The following is a 13,383-nucleotide window of genomic DNA, read 5'->3' on the forward strand; positions in this document are numbered from 1 at the left end:
AAATGTTTAATTCAAACTATAGATCAAAGTTATTTACTCAAGGAAAGAAGTCCGTTTAAAAAGTTTTACGGCTGGTGAACATTATAAAACAATCATTAGGAAAATAACAAATTTATAGCAACCAATAGCTGCAAGATGAGAGATTACTGGATTTAAATTCACCAGGTGCAGAGAATTATGATAAATTAATGCTAATGTTGCCCCATGCAAACAGAAAACTAGTAGTTAACAACTTTAAAATGTGTATATTTTACTCCCTAGTGCCTCTCACTGGCAAATTTTTTTTAATAATATACAACCACAAGTCTTAATCTCATTTACAGTATGAACATTTTAGATAAACATTTCATACCACAATGTTAAAAACAATGGTAAATGAACTATAACGCCATAACACCTTTTGGCTATAACAGACAAAATGTACAATTTTTGGATCAAACTGACAAACCCTGCTTTTAGCAGTTAGCAGTTAGCAGGGGTTTGCGGGTTTTTAATATAAACAGAATGAGCCTGAATAGTTTAGAAAACATAAACACTTTGACACTATTAGTGACATGTTATGCTGTTTTGAAGCACTATTAGTATTTCCAGCTATTGGGAAGCATGTCATACTGTATATCTCAAGAATTTATGATGACAACAGCTGAACTACCCATCATCCCTCTGGACAGAATTAAATGTTTGTTGATCAAGTCTTATTTAGAATATGTCAAATCCTGTGCATCCAGGACTAAACTAGGAGATTAAGAAGACTAAGAAACATAATTCTTTCAGGTAGTGCCTGATGTAAGTAAAGATGACAGTAAAACCATTCATCAACACACTTTTGGACAGTCCCCATCTGACCTCTTTCATTAGGTTAATCCATGTTCTTTAGTCTTCCCTAAGTTAAGTGATTTACACATTTGCTTTATGAATTAATATTTGGTGACTTACTTTGTCTTTCCTTTTGAGCAGATCTAAACTTTTTCTTTCCAATTTTACTAGATAACCTTCATAACCATATGGCACCCTTTAAAAATAATTTCACATTATGAAACTCGACCATTTTTTTTTTTTTTTTTAATCGAGGGTTAATTTGGGTACACTTTATATTTAGTCTGCTTCCAATCAGAATCAGAAACAGTTTTATTGCTAAGTAGGTTTACACATACAAGGAATTTGTTATGGTGTGCTGGTGCTTTGTTTTCCGGTTTAAAACAAAAAAAAAAAAAACAAAGCGCACCGATACACTGAGGTTGCCGTCTGTTGCGCCATCTTAATGATCTCCATCTTAAAAGCAATACCTAAGTGACATGTTTCTTTAATTGCCCATGCAGAGCAAAGAGTACCCCACGGTGTACTTGTGTTCAGCTCATTTTGCCCAGTATGAATGACTACTTTAAGTACTTAGCACATAAATGCATCCATCAGCAATTCTTACAAAAGACCAATATGAAGGCAGAGCTATAATAGTTATTTTCTTTACCAGTGCATAAATACGTTTTCTGTTATATTTATATATGTTGTATAAATAAATTTTAATTTAAATAAAATATTGTAAAACTAAATTTAAAACAAAAACCTGATGTTAAAGTGCAAACTGCACTTTTTGTCATGAACCACTGACACATTTTGTTTTGAATCATGTCTTGTCTCGTCATTTCCTGTTTTATTTTGAAATATTAACTTCCCTCTCGTTTCAGGTATCTTGCTCTTCCTCTTGTGTCAAGCGTCTGATTGTCTTCCCTGATTCCAAAGTGTTTCTATCTGTTCTCCATGGCTCCACGAGCCTGTAGTTGAGCGTTCCTCCTATACAGAGTGATTATTTTTTTCGTGAAGTTTTTGAATAATAGTTTAGACATTGTTTAAAGTTTCATAATCTGTTTTGTTTCCTCCATTAAGGAGTGTTTTTTTGTTCTTGTTAATGTTTCATAGAGACTCCGATAGAGGAGCGTTGCGTCTTTGATTTATTGTTAAAGTTTCATAGCGCCTCCGTTAGAGGAGAGATTTGTGTTTGATTTCATAGCGCAACATAGCTAACCTTTGTGTTGCTTCTTTGCACTTGCAAAAAACTCCCCTGTATATATTTACTCTGAGTACTCTGAATGGATATTTGACTGGTGTGGGTGATGATATTTTTCCTATGAGCTTGGGACCTGTTAGCTTTAACCTCAGTGTTACAGTGTATGGGTACATCTATCAAGAGCATATTAAAAAAGCTTTTGTTCTAAAACAAGTCAGCTGGCAATGTTAGAAGGTCAATAATACATTTGTTGAGAAGGACGTGATGCAGCAAGGACAGACGGACGTGTCTCCGAGAGCTCCCGACAACACCCAGTTAAAATCATCCTTTGACTGACAGCTAAAGCTAAATAGCCTGGAAAGGTGCTAACCGTTAACCACTAACTAGCAACAAGATGCCTTCCTTCTCCACATATGACTACTACAGCCTCCTACAGAAGATTGCAGTACTGGAGATGAAAATTCATCAGAATTAGAAGTAAATGTGTAGGTAAATGGATTATGTGAAATGAAACAACCTTGCCATTGATTCTAAACAGTGGAGATGAGCAAGCTAACACACAGCTGAAGAGCACAGATAACATGACCAAGAAAGTAGACTCTATGCATTATAATAAATCATTGAATAATAATCCTCCCTGAAACTGTCTCAGTGCAAAACCACAAAGTAAATCTTTCTCTCCTGAAAGTGGGAGGACGTGAAACCGACTGGCCTTCATTTCCTACGAGACAGAGGAGCTCTTCTACCCCTGTACATGGTAAGAAACAGGACTGGACATCTGTGAATGGGAAGGTTCACAACAAACCTCCAAAACAAACGAGTGTGAACAGATTTGCTCCACTATTGAAGGACTCTGGATCCTTATTGGATGAGCATCAATCACAAAGCAGTAAGGCAAGGACTGACAACCTGTTTGAAAGTAAAAGGCCACAGGAAAAGCTAAAGGCTGGGCCTGAAACACTGATTGCGGGTGACTCTATCGTAAATTATGTACAAAGAATGTGCGGTAAACACACTAAAGTCCTCTGCTTACCTAGGGATAAGGTTAACAATCTGAAGGAGAGAATTCTTGAAATTGCAGATGAATTTCCAACTGTGACAAACATTGTTCTGCATACAGGGTCAAACGATGTGTCCAAGCAACAATCTGAGGTTCTGAAACGGGACTTTATTGGATTATTTAACACAGTGAGCTCGCTGAATGCAACTGTATTCATCAGTGGACCTGTACCACCAGTCAGAGGAGGAGAGGAAAGATTCAGCAGATTGTTGGCACTGAATAAATGGCTTTTATTGGTGTGTGCTGACCACTCATTTAATTAATAATTTTAACATTTTTTTGGGAACGCAGGCATCTTTTTAAGGCAAATGGATTTAATTTGAACAAGTCAGGGGTGAAACTGTTCACCTCCAACATATTTTATTTCCTACATCATCCATCTGTGCTCGGTGCCAAGGTTGAGATAAATGAGGAGTTATCTCATAGAGAGGAACAAACAAATTCCAACAGAAACCTTGAGGAAGAACTCCCCTACCCGAGAAGAGCTTCTGAAAGGAGAGACATCAGAGGCAAGAAGACGGGTCCTTATTTCCCCCCAACCCTCTCAACAGCACCAGGGACCAGGACCAGGACCAGGACCTTCCTCTGCCCCCCAAACCCCTGACAGGTCATCGCACTCCACACCCTCCCTTTCTCCCTCCTCCCCTCACCTGAAATTCACTGAGCAGATGATGGAGTGGGTCAACACTGGGCTCAGATCTACCCCCCAGCCCAATCCCTTTTTGTCCCCCCTAAACCCCCCACCTGAGCAGCCAAAGGTTCGCCACCGAGCCCCACTCCTTCCAGTCCGGGCTGCGAGGATTATGACAGTCATGACTTTTCCAAGGACAAGCTGAGGCTCTGTTTATTAGAAGGTTTTAAAATTTCTGTACTTTTACGTGACAGAAGGAGAAATGTGGCCCAGTCAAAACGCACTCTAAAATATCTTTAAACAAAGTAAACATACCTTGTGTGCCACAGACTGCTCCCAAACACGAGGGGGCAAATAATACCTCTAAAACACTTAAGTTGGCTTTATTAAATGCTAGGTCTTTAGCTGGGAAAACATTCTCAATTAATAATTTTATCACTGAGCACACCCTGGATTTTATGTTTTTAACTGAAACTTGGTTAGACCAAAATAACAGTGCTGCTGTTCTCATTGAGTCGACCCCTCCTGGTTACAGTTTTATCAGTGAGGCCAGAGATAGCAGGAGGGGTCACAGTCTTCTTCAATTAACCATTTTAATGTAAGCAGTTATCTCCTGGAAGTTTTCAGTCAGTGGGGGCTGGCCCATGGGGGCGCTGGGGCTCAGCCCCACCAGCTGTTGAGAGGAAAAAGTAAATAGTAGTTTTTTTTTTTTTTTAAATCAATGTCAGTTTTCCTTAATAGTGTGTGTGCCTACATGCAATTTAAATAATTTAAACACAATTTCCACCAACTGACACTCATTAAACAGTGAATTTCCATTGACATCATTCTCTCATGGGGCTATCGGCAAATAGCCCCAGACCTCTAGCTAAACAGCCAATCCGGTTATGGATGTTAGGGGGATATAATGAATAACTGGCCTATCAACGTCGCCAAACGTCTGTGGAGACGTTTTTTTCGTAGTGCGACTCTCAGACTCTGACCTACGCTATGGGGAAAAAAATACGTGTGACAACGAAGAGGGATCATGGCGGTGACAACCGGAGTTCAAGAAAAGCTTCCACTAAATTCGGTGAAATCATTAGTAATGCATCCTTTTGCGAGTTGGAAGACGGAGGAAAAAATTCTCAATAAGAATCTGGGACCCGACAAGCCTGAAATCAACATTTCCGAGCAAAAGATGAATGAAAGATAAATGTTACAAACTAAGTTTTTGCCAGACCTGGTTCAAAGATGCAGCTGGCAGGTTGTGGAGTGGCCAATGCCTGATTGGCCTAGCAACTGACTTAAAGCACCTCTCCGAACGGATGAAGAAGCATGATGGATCCAAAGTTCACATGGAAAACTACGTAAATCTAGCTGTGTTCGGAAAGATTAGCATAGCAACACAGCTAGATGATGGGCACCGCGTTGCTGTATGAAGGCACAATGAAGAGGTAGATAAAAACTAAAAATTTTATCTAAGATCATCAATTATGTTGAATTTTGTGGTGCTTTTGAAAAGTTCTGTTTCATGCTCTCTTCTCAACCCACACTCACATAAGACACTTAGACACAACAAGGGTATGATTCCCTTGTTGTGAATTTATCCCTTGTATTGTATTGTATTGTATTGTATAGTATTTGATATATAGCTGAATATAGCTGTAAAATTGAGAATTTTTCTGTGAAACTGGATACTGTGAAATTAAATTATTATTGTGGAACTGCAGTCATTTTTTGGCTGTTCATTTTCAACTGTTCATTTTGCTTAAACTAGATTAGGCAGGGAAATCTGTTGGCACACCAGCCACCACTGTTTTCAGTCCTTTGACTATATGGCTGTACAGCTGAAGGCCTCAGCCTGAGTCCTGTTTCTGAATGTTTACAGGCCCCCTAAATACTGTGTTTTTTGATGCCTTCAGTGAACTGCTGTCTATGATCTGTGTTGATTTTGACTGTGTAATTATTGTTGGTGATTTTAACATCCATATGGACAACCCTCAGGACAAAGGGACTAAAGACCCGAGTAACACTCTGGACAAGTTTGGGCTGACTCAGCATGTAAAAGAGGTGACGCACAATAGGGTGCACACTCCAGACTTACTGATCTCTAGGGGTCTGAGCATTTCAAAGATTACTATGTCTGATGTGGGCTTGTCTGACCATTCCTGTGTTTTCTTTGAGAGTACGATTTCAGTACACACAAATGTCTCAACAGCAGTGATCTCAGAACGGTGTATAACTGAAAAAAGTAGTGAGATCTTTAACCAGATATTCTCTTTAACACCTGCCCTGTCCGGGGGTTCAGTCAGTGAGCTCGTCAGTAGCTTCAATGCTAAAATGTTAAATGTTATGGATACTATTGCTCCCATTAAGGTGAAGGTTATCTCTGGACGGAAGAAGTCTCCATGGCCAAATTCCATACTGGTGAAAAATGGGAAATGAGAGTGTCGGAAAGCTGAGCACAGATGGAGAAAAACAAATCTCCAGGTTCATTATGACATCTATAAAGAGAAACTTTACTCTTATAATTTACAACTGAGGAATGCAAGGAAGTCCTACTTCTCTGACATTATCACCAAAAAAATCATAATGCTCTGGCCTTATTTGCTACAATTGACAGGCTAACAAACCCTCTGTGTCAGTGGCAACTGAACTTCATTCCACCATGGCCTGCAATGACTTTGCCAAATTCTTCACAAACAAAGTCCAAAATCCAAAGTCCTGTTACTGATCGTGAACTTGTCTTTAATGTCAGGTGTGTTTCCAGAGCCACTAAAAACAGCTGTAATTAAACCTCTACTGAAAAAGGACAATCTTGACGAGACACAAATGAACAACTACAGGCCCATCTCAAATCTACCATTTTTAAGTAAGATCATTGAAAAAGCATTTTTTCAACAGCTTGATAACTTTTTAATACAAAATAACTGCTATGATACCTTCCAGTCAGGTTTTAGACGGCACCACAGCACTGAGACTGCTCTGACCAAAGTGTTTAATGACAAATGTCTGAATACAGACGGTGGAAAAATGTCAGTCTTAGTTTTACTGGATCTCAGTGCTGCTTTTGATACAGTTGACCACAATATATTACTCAAATGACTGGAGAACTGGATGGGTCTTTCCGGAACTGTACTAAACTGGTTCAAAACATATTTAGAGAACAGGAAGTACTTTGTGTCAATCGGTAACTTTACATCTGAGCAGACAATCACATGTGGAGTTCCCCAAGGTTCCATCCTGGGACCTCTTCTGTTTAACATCTACATGCTCCCACTGGCACAGATTCTAAAAAACGACAAAATAAACTACCATACCTGTGCAGATGACACGCAGATATATATTACAATGTCACAAGGAGACCGAGGCCCTGTACAGGCCCTTGGTAAATGCATTGAGGAGATTAATGACTGGATGTGCCACACCTTTCTCCAGCTAAACAAAAACAAAACTGAGCTAATTGTCTTTGGAGCAAAGAGAAATGATTGCAGGTCACCACAGAGCGTCAATCTATACACCTAAAAACTACCAACCAGGCCAGAAACCTGGGTGTAGTGATGGCCTCAGACCTAAATTTGGAAAAACACATAAAGGCAATAACAAAGTCAGCCTACTATCACCTTAAGAATATATCAAGGTTAAAATATCTGATATCTCAGCAGTACCTGGAAAAACTAGTCCATGCATTCAACTTTAGTAGGCTTGATTCTTATAATAGCATCCTTACAGGTCTACCTAAAAAGTCAGTTAGACAACTGCAGCTCATTCAGAACTCAGTTGCTCAAGTCCTCACTAAGACCAAAAAAAGTGGAGCACATCAGTCCACCTCTGAGGTCTTTACACTGGCTGCCTGTCCATGTGATGGTAAAATGTCTGTCTCAGGACTGACAGACTCTCCAATCCACATTAACCATTTGTATCACCCAGACACGCTAATTGTTTTAAACTATTTGCCTCTTAATTAACACTCAGACAAGATAATTGTTTTAACCTCCTGTTTCTTAATTATCATCAAGACTGCATCCTGCAGTCATCCTGTGTGATTACACATCTAAAGAACAAAGCCCCCCCTCTTCAGGTATAAATACTCTGTATTTCTTTTGTTTATATCTTTTCATACCATTGCCGCTGAATGGTGTGGACTGATCTTTTTCCTTGCAACGAAGAATAAAAAACTTAGCCGGCCGGCAGAAAAAGTAAGTTTCTCTATTTCATTGCTCATCAGAGGTATTAGGAAGGAAGCGATTGAAAACTTCCATAACAGTTTGGCGTTGTAGGGCAGGACCCCGTGAGCAGCCGTTCAGGACGAGGCACGGAAAGCGACAGGCCATCCTGGAGAAATAGATTATTTCCAGCCTCCAAACCTCAATTAATTTGTGAGACGGGAGGGCTAACCGGTAACACGTCCTGAGTCGCTGCCAAGAACAGAGTTCAGCGAAGCTCGTCTGGTGAGTTTTGAAATATTGACTTAATACATTGTCTTTCAAATTTGGGTTTTAATTAGGCACATTTGAGTTTTTTCATGGTCTCCACAGTTGGCCAGCTTTTTGCCACTTGTAGCGTTGAGACGAAGTGGCCATGCTTTTTGTTACTTGTAGCAGTTTAAATAAGACGAAGTAATGTTACGGTGCTTGGATAAACAAGTAACGGGGCTTCTTTTTATTTTCTTTATTTCTATTCTTTCGCTTTTAAAACGAACACGTAATAATTCCGTTCGTTGCTTGTATCCTTTGGACAAAGAAAAAGAAGAAAAGAAAACACAAAAGGAAGGGGTTTTTTGCTGTTTGTGGCCAAAATACGAAACAGTTAGCATTTGTGACTTGGCATTTGAAAAAAGCACCCAGTACAGAGACGTCTGGACTGGATTTGTCGTACGGCCTCCCCATCCCCATTCGGCATGGGGAGATTTTCCGTTGAGGTGGTTGAGCCTCCGGAGGGGCCCATCGTGGAAATCATGAAAAAGAAATTTGGGGATAAAAGTCTAAATTATTTAAATCTATGGACAAATGAGCTCAGATTCCCATTAGGGGGGTCCCTTAGTTTAAAAGAAAACAAAAAAAAAACAAAGAAAAACTGAAAAACTAGAAGAGAAACTGGAAGAAAAAAAAAAAAAAAAAGTTGCTCTCTAAAATCTGTCCCAGTAACCTGACAGGCAGGAACTGGATGTGCAAATTAAGCATAATTTGCACATCACATATGCATATCAATGGCAACTGCAACCACTAACAACCTTCCCTGAGTTTGTTTCAGCGAAAAACATCATTTCAGCAGCCTCAACAGACTTCATGACCAAAGAGGACCTGCAGTGTACCTCCCATCTGTCACCAGAATCTGACGAATCTTACGAGGAAAGCTGGTTAAGTGAGAGGTTTGACAAACTAACACTGACACACATTTTTTGTACAGAACATAAATATGCTGTGTCAGTCTCTCTCACACCAGCTCAACGTAACATGTACACCATGGACTATTCAGTCCCACACATCCCACTAGCAAGACACACATCAGATAATTGGGAAGATTTGAGCCCAGTTATGAAATTGCCGAAAGGCAACAAACATCTGATAGATCTATTATTTTTTCACCTTCACTACAATGCTACTCAAAAAGGGTGACATCTTTTGTGCACACACAAAGAACAGTCAACAGAAAGTATGTTAACCTTGTCAAAGATTGTGAAAATGTTGTCATCATTCCAAAATCAGACTTTAAACCTTGCAAGGCTCAATACTCACTTAAACAAAAAGCTCAACTAACTAATGCAAAATTCTTTTCAGTGGTCAACCTTTCAGACACCTCCAGTGTTCCAGGTCACCCAGGAAGCTAATTCTGGTTTGCATTCAACTTCAATGGGCGAGGCTACACATTCACACGTCTGTGCCAAGGATACTGCGAAAGTCCCACCATCTACAATGAGGCTCTCAGACAAAGTCTAGAATCTCTTGTTCTCTCCCCAGGCACTGCCTTGCTACAGTATGTGGATGACCTCATGATCTGCAGTCCGACTAAAGAGCAGTGTGAAGCCAACACAGTCACACTCTTGAAACATCTGGCACAAACTGGTCACAAAGCCAGCTTGACAAAACTCCAATTTGTCCAGGAAAGGGTTGTCTTCTTAGGTCATGTCATCACTTCTGAAGGTAAAACTCTTTCACCAAAAAGAGTGGATGCAATTCAGAACCTTCCAAAACCCATCACAAAGAAGCCGATGATGTCATTTCTTGGTATGTGCTCTTACTGTCGACAATTCATTTCTAACTATTCCATTCTTGAAGCTCCACTCGCCTCCCTCATTCATGGCAAAGGCCTGCAAGCAAAACATGAGATCAAATGGACTCCTGCAGCAGAACAATCTTTCATAGAACTAAAACTTGCCTTACAAAGCACTCCAACTTTGGGCCTGCCTGACCCTACCAGACCGTTCACTCAAACAGTAGATGGAAAAGATGGATGTATGACTTCAATTTTGTTGCAGGATCATGGAAATAAGCTGCGGCCTGTAGCTTATTTTTCTTCAAAACTGGACCCCGTGGCTGCAGATCTCCCAAGATGTATCAGATCTGTGGCGGCAAAGGCAGTTATGGCCTCCAGTGATATTGTGGCCTATTCTGATGTAGCTCTCCTGGTCCCACATGATGTGTCCATGATTTTACTTGAACAAAAGACTTCTTACCTCTCCACAGCACGATGGCTACGATACAACAAAACACTTTTAGAAATGTCTAACATCACTGTCAAACACCCTGTGTTAAAACCTGCCACCCTCCTCCCCACACCAGATGACAGAACACAACATAACTGTGTTGCTGTCCCCCAACCGGTTTACTTGCCAAGAAACACCATTAACAAACCCTGATTTGGTTCTCTTTGCAGATGAATCAGCTTCACGTGACCCACAAACGGGTCACAACAGAGTTGGTTTTACTGTTGTCACTAATCATGAAACTCTTCTCTCCAGCTCACTCCCTCCTCACCATTCTGCAGAGGTGGCAGAACTGATAGCAATGGCAGAGGCATGCAGACTAGCTAACAACAAAGCAGTAACCATCTAATCTGATTCCAGACACATGTTTGGGTTGTCCAGGATTTTGACACTCTGTGGAAACACAGACAATTCCTAAAATCTAACGGCAAACCCATTCTCCATCATGACAAAGTCACAGCTCTTCTTGATGCCATTTTACTCCAAAAAGTCAATCTCTGTTTGTAAATGCTTTGCTCACACTAACAACTCAGGTCCTGTCTCTCAAGGAAATGCAAGAGCGGATGCTGCTGAAAAAGAAGCTACACTCCCACCCACTATAATTTATCCCTGTCACTATTTCCACCTCTCTGACAACGGTGCAATCTTTTGCCACGCCACAGGAAGATGTGTGGCGAGAAACCGATAATAAGCCTTGTCTACCTAAACATTTTTTCCCTCATTTCGCGAAATTGACACATGGATTGGACCATGTGTCAAAAGGGGGGATGATGGATGCCATAACCCAGCACTGGTTCACCAAAGGATTTTCAGTTCATGCAGCAGAAGATCAGTCAACCGCGTATGGTTTGTGCAACGCATAAAAGGTAAAACCAAAGCAGTCACACACATCACTCACCCATCACCAGACAGACCATTCGAACACTTAAGGATGGATTTCATAGAACTGTCACCAGCAGAAGGAAAGAAACGCTGCTTAGTAATAGTTGACGTGGTCAAAATAGATTGAAGTATTTCCAGCAAAACACCAGAGTAGCCAAGTGGTAGCAAAGGCTCTGCTAACAGAGATTACTCTCCATCTGGGAACTACAACTACACCAAAACTGAGCAGCGATAATGGCTCTCACTTTGTCAATTCTGCAATAACCCAAATTAGTGAATTTCTTACCATTAACCTCAGACAACATTGTGTATAACACCCTGCCAGTAGAGACGTTGTCAAATGAGAAAATGGCACTCTGAAATCAAAATTTCAATTTTGGCAGACCTCCATCTCTGGGAGTAAAACCTGTAACCAGGCCACTCCCCTCCACTGGCCTATGTGAGGATATATGCTACAATATTGCAAAAAACTTATTCTCTCTCTCTCTCTCTGCAGATTTCCAACTTGGGTGGTGAGAAACGACTTCAGAAGGGAGCACTGGAATTCCAAACGGTGACGAGATCCATTCTGACAACGCATACCATTGCGAAGATAGCCGAGCGGGCAACGTGGGTTCACGCCATCCACTGCAGGAAGATCCCCGAGCCAACGGAGGAGCCCAGCTGCCAACCTGATCGACGCAAGGACGGACGGACGACACTAGGACGCACAGAGGACGGACGGTGACGGACGACACGAGGACGAGCAGAGGCCAAAGAGGACGACCCGTGGAATTGGCCCTGTGGATTCAACAAACACCAACTAGACGTGTTCCACCAAACTCCACCATGCATCACCTGATTCTGATGCTGTCATGTTTGGCACAGCTGATGGAGGCTTACACCTACAAACCTGCCAGGACTGTCACTTTGACAGAAGGTCAAAGTGCAACATTCACCTGCCTCGTTTACCCTGAAATTTGGCGATCAGGACGGGTTCAGGCATATTATGCCAAGTATGACAAATACCTATGCAGAGACCCCTGCGGCCCACACGATTGGCACTTGATCGTTGCCACCACTGACAAAACCATTGCTCCAAACAGAAATCCCCGCTTCACAATAACAAAACTTCCAAATTCCAACGGAGCCCAGATCACCATCTCTGATGTCAAACCCACTGATGCAGGCACGTATTGGTGTGGAATTGAATATCCAAGCTCGGATATGTACAGACAACTCACAGTCATAGTCAATGGGCCACCAGACCCACATGACGCCCTACTTAACATGCTGTCAGATGTTAACACGGTCATGTTGACCTCTGGAATTGAAGACAACCACTCCGACGATTATGAGAACATTACCAACATCATTGAACATATGCAAGATGCTATTCAAACTCCTCCTGCAGTAAATGACTCATGGTTTTCTTGGCTGGAATCTTTGGGCCAAGGATGGCCAGCATGGTTTTTAACAATGATAATCCCTTATGTAGTGATTTTCTTTTTGCTCTGCACCCTCATTCCATGCATATTGAAATGCCTGTCTAATGTGCTCATGAAAGGAATGACTCCTTCCTCCACATATGTTCATGCCGATGCCAATTATGCTGATCAAAATTCAACCTCTCTTCATATTCCTGACCCTGATCATTACCCCAGCTCAGACTCTGATGACATTCTGTAAATTTTATTTTGGTTGTTTTGTTTGTTTTGTTTTGATCTCCTCTAAACAACTGCCATGATGATACTTTTTGAAATCTGCGTGAATTAGCGTATCGGATACTAAGTTGTGACTATTTCTTTTATTTTATTTTATTTGATTGTTTATTTATTTTTTTTTTACTCCCATTTCATTTAGCTTTCTTCATTTATTTTATTTTTCTTCAGTTTGTTTTCTGATAATGATTAATTAATAATCAAAAGGGAAAATTGTGATGGTAAAATTTCTGTCTCAGGACTGACAGACTCTCCAATCCACATTAACCATTTGTATCACCCAGACACGCTAATTGTTTTAAACTATTTACCTCTTAATTAACACTCAGACAAGATAATTGTTTTAACCTCCTGTTTCTTAATTATCATCAAGACTGCATCCTGCCCCCCCCCCCCCCCGGAGATGTGATTACACAT

Source organism: Leuresthes tenuis, unplaced genomic scaffold (assembly GCF_036924035.1).
Source record: "Leuresthes tenuis unplaced genomic scaffold, fLeuTen1.0.hap1 SCAF_13, whole genome shotgun sequence".
NCBI lineage: Eukaryota > Metazoa > Chordata > Actinopteri > Atheriniformes > Atherinopsidae > Leuresthes > Leuresthes tenuis.